The sequence below is a fragment of the Lates calcarifer genome, linkage group LG3 (genome assembly GCF_001640805.2).
Source record: "Lates calcarifer isolate ASB-BC8 linkage group LG3, TLL_Latcal_v3, whole genome shotgun sequence".
NCBI lineage: Eukaryota > Metazoa > Chordata > Actinopteri > Centropomidae > Lates > Lates calcarifer.
In genome coordinates, this window is record NC_066835.1 from 22,763,629 (window position 1) to 22,774,000 (window position 10,372).

The window sequence follows — 10,372 nt, forward strand, 5'->3', positions numbered from 1 at the left end:
TGTGAGCTGAAGAGGATCCTGAACTGGACTCTTCAGGAGAGAACACCAACCCTGCAGGTGGTGAATAAAAGAAAAATAAAAGCAACAACAGCATCATCCCAGACGTGTCAGGAGAATCTGAATCAATGACCCAATAGTATCGATCCAGAATCATCAGATCAGACATCATACACATTGTAACGTCTCTCAGCAAACGCTGAGACGTCCGCTGGTCTGAAAACATTTAGGATGCTGTGATGGCACTCAGCTCAGGAATACAAACCTCAGATCATATTTTAGTTGTTATGATTTGATATGAATGGAAGTGACTGTGTTAAATCAGCAGATGATATCGTCTCATATCAATCGCATCGAATCGAAATCATGTCGTAGCAGAGACTGATGAAGAGTCATTCGATGTGGACACATTTTAACGACCTCATGACTCCAACGAGCACTAACCAACCAATCAACAACCAGGACCAGGATGACTGACCCAACTACAACTCCCATAATTCTCACACTTGTTCTCAAAACTGTGACTTTAAAAAGCTGAACTCCTTTTTCTCCCTGTGACCTGAATCCTCTGCTGACTCCGTTTTCATCGTGTTGCGTCACAGTTTCACTGAATTCTGCCCAAAAGTGTCGAGACAAGAGAAGATGGAGAGAACAGAGGGAGAAATGAAACACACTCATCTCCACAGGTACGTTTGATTCATCGTGCTGCAGCGCCCTGCAGCCACAGAGACGGGCGGGCGGAAAGAGTCTACACACACACACACACACACACACACACACACACACATATAGATTAAAGGTCTGAGAGTTTCCTGTCGTCTTGATTCCCTCGTTTTGTATCTCTGAGCTCTACAATAACATCACACACACACAGTGAAAACAGTGTGTAGTCGGATGGTTTCCCCGACATGACCTCACCACCGTCTGTGTGTGTGTGTGTGTGTGTGTGTGTGAAGCCTGATGCAACTTGCTGGCGTTTCTAACATCAGCAGAACTCCAGTGTCTCTGTCTCTCTGCTAATGAAGCTAAAGGGTGAGAGACATGAACGGACGCCAGAACCGCCTCCTAAATGTCGACTATTCGATGCATCGGTCACTGATTCGATGTGTAAGATGTCAGCCGATGATTTGCCGATTTGCTGCTGCAAATACACGACTCTGCAGAGGACTTTTAATTTGAAACGACAATCGCAGAAAGAAAGGAGAAAGAAAAGTACATTTAACTCTAACATTAAGTTAGAACAGTAGATCCTCACTCTGCTGGGACAAATCTTAAATCCTGTGAAGTTGTTTTTGGTCGTTTCTGTCAAATCTAAGTCAACTGACAAACTTCTAAAAGTCTTTTCACACCGAGGGCTTTTTTAACGATTAATTCACGTCAGTTTATTTTTTTGAGCGGTTTCTGTTACGACTACTTTCACACAGAACGCAAAAAGTGATGATGTTTCCGAGCTTTCTGCCCGTGAATAAACTCATCACTGTCACAGACTGTCAGAGGCTCTGGGTCAAAGGATCCTGGTATTTGGTCTCTGCTTCCTCAGATGGAGGTCCCATCTCAAACCGTCCCACAGACTAGATCCTAAAACATGTCTGAAACCAGCTGCAGTGCAGCTTCAGGTCTTGGACATTCACGGGCGAGTATGTCGCATTTTCACGTTCTATATTTGTGTCGCGCTGTTTAGTCGGATACAGAGGCACTGCGTTAACGTCAGAATACTGTCGGTAGAACCAGGTTTGGATGTTCAATAGGGATATCTGATGATTTGTTTCTGTGTGCTGTGAGATCACAGAGCACAGCTGAGCACGGTGGCTGAGTGGTTAGGGTGCAGGTGCCCTGAACAGCTAGTCCCGGGTTCAACTCCCTGGTTGGACCTTTCTCTGAATGTCACCCCTGCCTTTCTCTGTCTGTTACAGACAGAAACTAACTTTAGAACTTGTCGTCTTTGTCACACTGTTTTACCAACAGTGTTCAGACACTGTACACTGGACTCTGGGTTTGATTCCATGTGGAGATCTGGTCATCTAGTTTTTCTCCTGAGCATCTGAAGACAGGCTGATGCTGCGTTTGTGACGGTCAGAAACTACAGCTCCAACTGAGAGAGTCAGTTCCTCTGTGGCGATCTGACTGAAGGAAGAAAGATGGAGTCCACAGGGAGGAGGAGGAGGAGGGTAACAAAGCCCTGGAGCTTCAACACACACACACTAATTACCTGTTTGCTAATTAACACCACTGTGGTGGAAAATCATAAAGACACAGGTTTGTATTTGGCCTCAGATTTTAACAATAAACACTGAATAACTTGTGCTCACAGGTGAGGTTTTTACAGTCGGCTACGTGAATTTAACATTATATTCCACGATGCCTGATGAAACCTGAGGCGAGGAGACACCAGCTCTTTATCTGTCAGAGCCATCGTCAAATACCATAACAGGCTGATTCCATGGTGGGGGGGGGGGTCTGGCAGGCCTCGGGACAGCAGTCGTATTTTCAGGCCGATTACAGCAGCGATTTGGCCTTCACGCCTGATTCTCAGGACTAGACCGAGGCCAAAAACCAAGGCTGGCTGCTGCAGCACGGATCATCAAACCTCCAGTGAGGACCCCGTTAAAACACCTGTTACTGAGCTCAGCTGCGTTCAGGGACCTCACGGACTTTATTTAAAGGAAGAGCCCACTGAATACCAGACACTCGTAAAGGTTTTGGAGACTGAATCCATTTCAGAGTTGAAACATTTAGTTTATTATCGTCATTATCGACTGATTCATTCTTCTTCTCCAGTGTAAGGATATAAAGGATTTCTCTGTTTTCTTTCACAATAAACAGAATCTGTGGGTTTTTCAGACACAACACGACGTTTAAAGATTTTTCCTTTACGTTGGTCTGACCATCATGACTGAGCAGAGCTGTTACCTGCAGGAGAAACGGCGACTAACAGAATATATCACATTCTGAATGTATGGAAGATTCTTTTATTCTAACGTGAGAACATGAGGGGAATTTCTCTTGATTTCTTTAGGAGTTTTAAATCTTCCGTAGATCTGGAGGCTGTGTGCATGTAGAGTTTATAAAGCTGAGGGTGCAGAGAGAAATGTTGGTGTTTGCCCTGAAACACTGTTTCTGAGAGTAAACAGGAAGTAGAAGACGACTGTGACTCTCTCTATATTTTAATAATCAATCACAGTAAATTAAATATATTAAAACAAAGAACTTACAGACACACCTACACACAACCTGAGGAAAACATCTGTTAGATTTGTTTTCTATTGACCAACTTATTGATCAGCACTGGGTGGAAATGACATTCGTCCAGTTCTGCATCCTGTTCCCTTCCTTTCCTTCCTCACCTCCTGCTGGGAGACAAGACAATAAGGAAATGAGGGGGAGGAAAGGGAAGTCCCCCCCACAGTACATTATTATTTACTGACGACAGTGACGAAGTTTAAACTCCACAGTTTCCTGCCGTCAGAGGCTCGGCTGCATCATCGCACAAACACACATATGTCAACACAATCCCACCGCTGTTCTCTGGCTTCTGCATCACACACACTAACACACACACTAACACACACACAGACACACACAGAGAGGATTAGAACAAAAGGCGAGTCCCGCGGCACAGATTTGCACAGAGAACATAATAGCTGATGACATGCGGCAGTTTGGAGGCTTTCACGGCGACGCGGCTAATCTTCCTGCGCTGGAATAACATTATTCTCTCCGCTTCCTCCTCCTCCTCCTCCCCCGCTGCCGCCACCGCCACCGGCCCTCCCGCCCGCCCACCGGGGACCCGCAGGTTATTGTCTACAAACGTACCCCAAGGTTAACGTGCACAATGGACGGACGGCGGCGAGCGGACAGCTGAGCGTTCGGCTGGTCCGGTGACAGATTTGTGAGGCAGGTTTGGAGCCGGGTTCGTTTCTAGTCGGTGACACCTTCACACACGGTCGGAGCGAACAATAGAGGACAGAGTCTAGACTGGAGGGAGGAGGAGGGGGGAGGGATGCTGGGAAAACTGAGGTTTTGGTGTTAATCCTGGTTTATAGTCAAACAAAGACACAAGTGAACTTTAACCTCCAGCAGAAACCACAGGAGGAATGAATACCTTCTTGTTTTTTAGTAAAAGGTAGCGACAAAAATAAGAAGAAAGAACTTGTGACAGTGAAACTGCTGCAGGACTTTGGTTTTATTTAGTCGAGGAAACAATCTGTGGTTTTTAAATCAAAATCAAAGTTCACATCTCAAACTCGAAAAAACAACTGGAAAATGTATTTCCTGCTGAAAATTGTGAGTGATGAAAGCTGAATGGAAACTGCTGAAGCAAGCAGGTGAGAAATGTGGAAGTTGGAAGTCACAAGTCATCGCTGAAGCAATGCTGTAGAATAACGGAAGCAAAACTTTGAAGCCGAAAGCTGAAGCATTCATTTGGAATCTGGAAGAACCAGAAGAATAAAGATTTGAAGAATGCACTCAGCATTCACACTAATAATTTTAATCATAACTTTGGTAAATAATTAGAGAAAACATAACATAAATCATAAAAACAGCTGAAAACACGGTTGCAATGCAAACCAAAAACTTGAAAAAGGTGAAAGTCAAAAGTAATCACAGAAGCAATGCTGAAAAATGGCAGAAAAAACAGCTAAATACAGAAAACAAAACTTGGAAGCTGAAATCTGAAAATAAAAGTTGAAGCATTCATTTGAAACTTCTGCAACATTTTTACAGAAAAAGATGAATATTTTAAGTTTAAAAAGCTAAAGGAGGTTGAATAAAAGAATAAATGTTGTGAAAGACACAAGAAGAATAGTTTTAATCAGAACTTCTGTGATTAATTATAGTCTGAACGAGCTGCAGAGAACCACTGATTTATCCAGTTAATATGAGACCTGAGGCTAGAAACATCACTCAGCTCTTCACTCTGACCTGAGCTCAGATTTATCCCAAACCAGACGGAAACCTGAGGTCCGGTTCATCCCAAACCTGTTGGGTTGGTCTGAGGTTCTGGTGTTTTAAACTGGGGAGAGGATTTCTTTTTCTTTCTGCTGCTTTGTGCACAGAAATATTATCTCAAGTCTTTAAAAACTCTTGATCTGGTGTTTGTGCTGCTCAGGGACGAACCATTGCTGAGCTAAACGAAGGTAACAGCTGTGATCAGGCTTCAGTTTTTCATGTTGACAGTTTTATGGATGAGGAACAGTCTCCTCCATCCATAAACTTTTGGCCATAAAGTCACTGTTCTGGCAGCATGGGGTGGAATTCCAACATTCCAATTTAATTGATTATTTTCTTTAATAGATTAAAAAACTGTGATAAACACCTGTTATATCTTCACTTGTTTTATCAGTTTAATGCCACGTACAACAAAGAAAAACAACAAATCTTCACATCTCTCATTGTTTCAAAAAAAAAAAGGACTAAAACAGTCAATCAGTCGATTATCAAACTAGCTGCTGATTAATTTTCTAATTCAGTTTAAATGTAAAAGCTCTGAACTGACATTTCTGGACAAAACTCAAAGATTCATTCATTCATCAAAAACAGATAAAGTACAAACATTCATGAGAAACATCCACCTTTATGTTTCAAACATTAACTCCATTATCTACGTGCTGCATTCAGGTACATCGGTGCATCAGAGCATTTTATGACCTTTACGATCCTGTGAGATCCGTTTCATTTGGGAATTATAAATTCATGTTTAATGCTCGTATAACGCTCCATCGGCTGGAATCATCGGCTCATAAACGTTTATGTCGGGCTGTAAAAGCAGATAACACAGACAGTTAAACCAATTTCCTGTGAGTTTAACCTCCATCAGCGTCTGTGTAAACACACGTGTTTGTGTTCAGTGAATCTATCGCAGCTGATTCAGTCCTGCAGCTTCACTCCCACTCTGATGCCAGAATGCATCAGTGGTGACATTAATAATTCAATATCCTGCTCATAATTGGCGGCTAATTGGCGTCTCTTCCTGAAGTGACGGCCGTGATTTCAGACCGGTAATAAAAACTCTGTCCTCCTACGCCCGAAAACTCATCCAACTACTCGATGACCTGCTTAATGAGAGGCCAACGAAAGCCACTTTAGGACATTTCAGGATGTTTACTTTGAGAATTTACCCTCAAATCCCCCTGATCAGACTCTGATCAGAGGGTCTTATCTGATCACACGACCACAATAAACCAGGGAAGGTCTGATGGGCATTTACCACACTTATCCACCACTCTGTTCAGGGTTTCTAGAAAAAGAAAATCCTTTTTCCTTTAAATAACAGAATGTACCTGAACCATTTTCCATCAGAGTTCAGGTAGAAAACAGCAGATAAAAGACCTTTAAACTGAAAGTCAGAGGTTGAATTCTTTATATCTTTAAAGAGAGAGGAGGTTTTCTCTCTGCAGGAAGATAAACGACTAAAACATCAACGCTTACGTTTACATCAATTAATAATTATTGATAATAATTTTCTCATCTTGTATAAAAACATCAGACAATAGTTCACTGTGAATCCTCATTTATTGATTAATTAAAAATCAGTCTTCAGTCAGGATTTCCTGAGTCAGGTTTAAGCCCGATCCAGGGATAAAACAAACTGGGTCCATCCCGACGCTGATCGTGTTTGTTCTTGGTGAAACCTCACAGTGTTTTAAGGAAAACCATCCTGACATTAAAGATCAGGAGCAATAAATATCTGTCTGTGAACTGAGGGTGTGACGGGATTGAAAAGCTGCTACTAGCATGAAAAATTAGCATGTTTTAAACAGCTGACAGCGTTTCGATATGAACGATACGTAAACACGGTCAGAAAACAGCAGCTACAGACTCTGAGCTCTTTGAAACGACGCTTCATTCCTCCTGAAAAGTGATCAAATGAATATTCCTGCCTGTCTGTTGTCTGTCATCAAAGAAAACTGATCAAACTGTGAAAGGAAGTGATTTAGTGTTTGTTAAAAAAGATGATAAATCATCTCTGATCTGTTCCATCAGTCAGCTGTTTGGTTTGGGATCATTCAGTCTGTGATCGTATAACTGACTGTGATACAACCTCAGGTCGACCTGAGGGAAAATAAGTAAAGACGCTCTGAGGTCAAAGTTCGTCACTGTCTGATCATCATCGGTCAGCTTTCAGACGAGGAGGAGGAGAACCAGCAGACAATAAAAGGCTCTGAGCAGAGACCATGAACCAGCTCAGAGCTCTGGTCTGAGTTAAAGTCCAACGCTGCTGCTGGAAATCAGACGTTCACAGTGAAAAACAACACGGACTCTGGCCTCTGAAGCTGTGGTCCAGCTCTGATTACTGTCTGTATTTAAAATGTAGTTTATTCCTTTTCATCCTTTCTGTTGGTTGACAGGAGTCTTCTGCATTTAAAACTGTTTTCCAGTCGTTAGACTCCAACGTTTCTCTCAGAGCATCGACACATCTCTGCTGTGAACAGTGAATTCATCAGTTTGAGAGGAAACAGTTTCTGTGTCATTAACGAACATCATTCATCCGAAACATAAAGAAACCTCCTCAGTGAAAACAGACCAGTTCCACTGCTGCTACAGGACCTGGACCCGGATCAGAAAGGCCAGGGCCGAGAGAGTCCAGATCCACACACACAGAGCAGCCTCTAAGACAAAGACTCCCACCCAAACATCCTCCGCTGCAGCTCCGGGTCCTTAAATGCAACATTTAGACTGTGCACGAGGAGCAGGAGAGGGGCTGATGGGAGGGCGAATCCCCCACCCCCACCCCACCCCCGGCACGAGCCTCAGTCCTGCAGAGACCCGGAGAGTCCGTCAGCACAAAGCTGGAAGTTAAAGCATCAGGAAGCAGAGGATGACGGGGGGGGGGGGGGGGGGGGTAATGACAGCTGTCAATCACTGCTGACAAACACACACGCGCCTCTCCCCCCACCCCCTTAAAAAAAATAAAAAGACATGCGCGCGCACACACGTTCAAGTCCCAAAAAATACACAGTCCGACCTGGTGCATCCTCATTGCTCATGCACGAACACACACACACACACACACACACAGAGCGAGAGAGAGGAGCGGAGCACGCACCGGGAGCAGCAGGCACGCGGGGTTTTTCTGCAGGAAAACGACAGAAGAAGAAGAAACTCACCTTTCCTCTCTGGTGTCCTCAGAGACAGAGGCGCGCCGGGACCCGGACTCCGTCTCCGTCCAACACTCACTCACAGTAATCCACAACAGCTCCGCTTAGTTCCACAAAATGGGACCAAACCGGCGGGAAAATCCTGCTCCAGCCCGCGAACCGGGTCCGATATAAATCCACCGAGAGAGAGAGAGAGAGAGACGAGGACCGCGGCACGGAGCGTCCAGTCCGGGTCCTAACGACACACTGAGGCGTCACTCAGCAGCCCAGCGGCTCCCGCTAACAGGCCACGCCCTCCTCATTATCATAATAGACCCCCCGCAGCCAATCAGAAGCCGCGACCACGCCCCTCTTCAATTTAAAGTCACTGTGTTAAATTTCACGTGTTTTTTTTTTCTAAATTTGACTCAAAATATTAAAAATAAAAAAGACTGAATTAAAATTTAAAGATAAATTCATTTGTACAATGAAATGATTTTTTCTTTTAATCAAATAATCCAAAATATTTCTGATTCAAATAACGTTTTAAACTCGTACAGATTAAAGACAGATTTTTAAAAATTAATCGACAATAATAATAAAATGTCAGAACATGTTTATTTCATTTACACCTGTGATATTTTTAAATTATATATGATTATAAATACTATCTTATATTTATTATATTTTCATTTAATTAAATGGAAGGAAAGTGTTTACATTAACTGGTCATATCTGTCTAATTTAAATACAAATAAATCCTTTATGAAACACCATGAACAGAACACTGAGTTGAATTCATGGTTTTTCATTATGATATTAACAATAATCTAATTTTAACATCATGAAAAAAGGGGAACAGCTTCTTCTGAGTTATATGTATTATATCTGAGAGCAGATATAAACCATGAAAAGAACACCTCATAAAGACGAGTGTACAAACAGAGTCTCCTGACAGAGAGTAATAATCAGAGGCCTGTCCTCTCCTGTGAGCTGTGTTCGGGTGTAAAATGATTTCCACGAGGAAACTTCAATTAAATTTCCGGCTGACAAATTGAGTTTGTTTCTCTGCAGGATAATTAGAGGCAAGTGGAAAAAGGAAAGTGAAGGAGACGCAGCGCTGGGATTAGAAACTAAATCCCCTCTACTCAGCAGCCCCTCCGTCCGTCTGTCTGTCTTCATGTCTTCCTCCTGTCTGTTTGTCCTTCCTCCTCCTCCTCAGTGTTTATGAAAAACAACAAATTACAGGATATGAGGACTGCTGATGTCTGGGGAAATAAGCTTTTGATTGTGCTTCAGTTAGCGTTCCTGTGTGCCTGATTAAACCCTGACGTCTGCATCTTCACCACGTTTCTCTGTTTACACTGAAATACACTGAGAAACCAGCAGAGCAGGAGGTCTGGGTTCTGGGTCTGGGTTCTGGGTCAGGGTTCAGATCAGTCCCGAGGGTCGGGTCCAGCTGTTTTATCACGGTCGGCTGTGGTGGTGCTATCCATGCTAGCTACGGTCGCTCGTTCTTCATAGTTGCCATGACTACACCATCATCACGATGGATTTGTCCCATCAGGCTGGGAGTTAGCTGTCAGGTACACAGCAGCAGTAAGAAGCTAATGTTAGGCTATAAACCAACTACACCACGGTCACATGACGTCAACGTCTCCACCACTAAGCTTCCAACTGGTCATTTCATTTAGCTCTGAGCTCTTCTACAAAAGCCTTTCTTCTTAGAAAGTTAGTGAGAGTTTGTGCTCATGGAGAAAATAATGCACCAACTCTTGATATTGTCTCACATCAAAAACAAAACCTCACAGCTATAAATATATATATATGTATGTATATGGCAATAAAGTGGAGTAACAGGCTGTATTTTCATTGCACACATTCACAGCTGATGCCTCCTGCTCTCTGTAACGTTCCAGTTTGATGCTGTGGCTGTTTGTAATAAAAGCAGCAGTATCATCCCAGTCTGCAGTCTGATCTCCCTCAGATGTAAACAGTAGATTACAGCACATAGATACAGCTCACATATTAAAGAGCGGCAGTGCGGCCTCGCCGAGAGCAAACAGAATGAAATGCATGAAATAAATAAATGTATGAGCGCCATTTCACCCATCGACTTCTGTGGCTTTAAGTCGTCGCTCTCATCAGTATCGAAACAATAAATCAGAGGCGTTGAAACCCTCAGGGCCGAGGCTTCGACGGCTGCAGGGAAACACTGAGTCACAGCAGCAACACACTTTCTTTCCTCTGGACTCGCTGTGATACGAGCAGGAGGAGATCATAAGAGCATCTTATAC

General features: G+C 43.3%; 1 protein-coding gene across 1 annotated transcript in view; it reads right to left on the reverse strand.

Moving 5' to 3' along the window:
• Positions 1-8,395, reverse strand: part of LOC108873897 (semaphorin-6D) — a 146,085-nt gene extending 137,690 nt beyond the window's left edge. The window contains 1 exon segment of the mRNA XM_051069284.1: positions 8,106-8,395. The gene's annotated coding sequence lies outside the window, so the exon portion shown is untranslated.
• Between the last annotated feature and the right edge of the window lie 1,977 nt (positions 8,396-10,372).